Source organism: Euphorbia lathyris, chromosome 9 (genome assembly GCF_963576675.1).
Source record: "Euphorbia lathyris chromosome 9, ddEupLath1.1, whole genome shotgun sequence".
NCBI classification, from domain to species: domain Eukaryota; kingdom Viridiplantae; phylum Streptophyta; class Magnoliopsida; order Malpighiales; family Euphorbiaceae; genus Euphorbia; species Euphorbia lathyris.
The window spans coordinates 14,880,215-14,883,620 of NC_088918.1; the positions used below are offsets into that span (position 1 = coordinate 14,880,215).

At 36.8% G+C, this 3,406-nt stretch overlaps 1 long non-coding RNA gene across 1 annotated transcript; it reads left to right on the forward strand.

Annotated features, from left to right (window-relative positions):
* Positions 1 to 978: 978 nt before the first annotated feature.
* Positions 979 to 3,043, forward strand: LOC136206500 (uncharacterized). The gene is made up of 2 exons (XR_010676303.1): positions 979 to 1,148; positions 2,602 to 3,043. It is a non-coding gene; the product is annotated as an uncharacterized lncRNA (long non-coding RNA).
* Positions 3,044 to 3,406: the final 363 nt, after the last annotated feature.

Below are 3,406 nucleotides of genomic sequence, written 5' to 3' on the forward strand. Positions count from 1 at the left end.
ATCAATCGAATTAACATTTCAATGCTTATTTATTTGTCGTAAACTATATTTAGAAATATCTATAGTCTGAATTGCGAATTATGATGTAATATCGTATATTAAAGTTAAAATTAATATTGACTTTGGTTACGATTTATATTATAATTAAACGTTTAGAATATAGTTGATTTCTAAATAATTATTCTAAATAACGAATTATGACAAATGGATTCAAAAATTGAAAATTCAATAAATTAACGATAATTGAACGCATAAAAATGGAATTTTTGTTACAGTATTATTATAATTATCTTTCTAATTATGTCAATTTTACGATAATTTTGGCAGATCCGAAGGTCCGCTCGCCAACGTCAAAGATACCCGAAAATGCTCACTTCAAAATTAAATGCAATTTTTATGCCCTCGAAAAGCAAGATCAAAACGCACACTCGATTCAAGAATATTCTAAAAAGTGATCAAATCATATTCAAGTGACTCAGTTATCTCATTGCAGTACAAGTCCAACAAATCGAAAGTTCGGAGAATTATTCGAAGAAGTACGGGTAATTGTCAGTTCAAGTCTGATTCCAAAGCACGGGTAATTGTCAGTTCAAGTCCAATAAATTTCAAAGCTCGGGATTTTGTCCGTACAAGTCCAATGGAGTCTGCTCGGGTAAAAAATAATTCAAACTCAATCCGGATCCACATCAAGGTCGGGTCAGAAATAATTCAATCCAGATCCACGTCAAATTCGGGTCAGAATTCAGTCCAGCGGCGTGAGTCCGTAAAAAGATTCAATCACAGGGACCAAGTGGCATTTTTACCAAAAATCAATAATTCAACAGGGGTATCGAGAACCTTCCCTCTGCAACTCTCAGTGAGAAGTGGGCAAGCAGATTGACAAAACAACCCTCAAGGGCACAGTAGGAAATAAGAAAAAATCATGATCAATAATTCACAGAAATTACCTTACTATAAATAGAAAAGATCCATCACTGTAAAGGCTCCATCACTGTAAAGGCAGAGAGAGGAATTTTTAGCAAAAAAACCAGCAACACTGTAATAGAGGGTGTGTTCTTCATTGTAAAAGGAGAGAGAGAGCTCGAGGGAGAGTAGGAAGAAGTTCTTCCTCAGTATTGTAACAGCCAAATAATCAATCAAAAGAAAGGGTAACACATTTGCAAATTCATTTATACATATAGATACATACATGTATATATATATATATATATATTGCCATATCATTGTTGCTTCTTTACTTTTCTCATTTCATCATAGAAATTAACCAGACAATAATCGAAACCCGTATTCACTCCCGAACACATTAAACGGAGAACCAAAGCACCCTCCAGAGCCAATAATGGTTCCAGTTGCGTCTTCGGAACCGTTCGAATGGCACGGAAGGCTATCTCCCATATAAAACTCGAGTTCAGGACAATAGGAAACAGAAATTAGAACCAGATTGGGAAACAGTAGAACCAAAAACACAGACCAATATGGTGAACGAAACCATAGCCGTCCCAAACCCGAACAAGCATAGCAAACATTCACCCTGCAATTGAACTCTAGAAGCTCAAAGAACCAAAAATACCAATCCGAACAAGCATAGCAACATTCATCTAGCACTTGAACTCTAGAAACTCAAGGAACCAAAAATACCAACTCAGCAAGCATTTAACCCAAAAAATACGAGATAATCCGCATACCTCAACGAGTTCTTAGGACTCATGGAAAACCCGAGAAGAACCGAGGTTGAGGAAGACGGAGAAGGGTTACAAATCTCACCAATTTACCTTTGCATGTAGAATTTCGGCCGATTAGAACCCCCTCAGAGATTAAAACTCGTCATCGGAGGTCGGAACGACCACCATTCTCGGAATTGAACGAGAGGACCCAAAGGGTCTATAACGAGTAAGGAACCATGGGAGATGGTTAGGAGAGATCAAAGGAGAGTGAATGAGAGCGAAATCGACGGGAAAGATGGCCGGAATCCATGAGAGCCGAAGAGAGAGAGTCGATGGGAGTGAGGGGTGAGAAGATGACCGAGAATGTGAGAAAGGGGAAGAGAAGATGAAGGATAGGTGGTTCATAAAGATGAATGGGGTTGGTCTTTAGAGATAGATTTAGTGTTTTGGGCTTCATTTAAATGGGTAGAAATTGAAAGCCCAATGTGGTTTAATTCAATTGGCTTAATGCAGTTTTTGGCTCTTGACCTATCCAAAATTTGTGTGTTTGGACCTTGGCCCTGATCTATTATTTGGTCACATTTAGCCCCTGACCTATCCAATCAGATAAAATCCAACCCAAATTCGACGGAAAGTTAACACCGTTAAAATATGTCAATGATGTGGCAACCATCACTGTTACAAAATAAATTTCAGAAACATCAAGGAATGTGTTTGGTCCTGATGAACAACCCATATTTGCTATATATAAACTCTTCGGATATTTATTGCTGTACAACTTCCTCATTCCTTTCTCAACTATAGGCCTTGTCATTGCTATCACTTTTTGCTGCATATATACTCAATTACATCATTTTAAAGAACATTCATACTTTATGTGCAGAGCATAAAATTTACCTGGAATTTGGAGATAATTTTTCAATTCGTTAAACTGCAGTTGGAACCATTTATAGGGAAGGTTTTATGGAGAAAGAAACAGATCAGTAAATTTGTAGAAGTCGCTGGCGAAGAATTGTAGAATCGCTAGAGCAGAAGTCACTGGAGAAGAATTGTAGAATCCCTGGAGCATAAGTCGTTGGATTTGCAAAAGCGGATGAAATCGAAATTGCAGAATCGCTGGAGCAAGTCACTGACTGCACAAGTCGAATTTGAAGAATCTTGGGTCGAAGTAGAAGAATCCTGGAGCAGGAAGTAGCAAAGTCGAAGTTGAAGAGCCCTGAAGCAAAGTTGTAATGGTAGGAGGTATTAGAAAGTTGCAGAAGTGGAAAAGAATCGGTAAAAGAATAGGTGTTTAATTTAATTTTTTTTAACCGTGTAAAATATTTAATTTTGCCATGTAATTTTTATCCGGGTGGAAATTATAAATTATTTATTTGCCACGTGTAAATTTTATAATGGTGATTGTTGCCCATCATTGACATATTTTTAACGGTGTTAACTTTCCATTTAATTTGGGTTGGATTTTATCTAATTGGATAGGTCAGAGGCTAAATACATAAATTTTGGATAGGTCAGGGGTCGAAAACTGCTTTAAGCCAATTCAATTTGATTACACTAGTTTAGTTTAGTTACACGGTTTCGGGCATCGGTGACCCGTGATAATTAACTGTATAGTTCAAATACCATTCTCTTATTGACGTCGTAAATAAATTGGGCTAAAATAATAATAATATAGGTAATTAAGATTATTTCCTCCTAGGATAAGACACTGGTTAATTCAGGACGAGATTAGTTCATTAAGC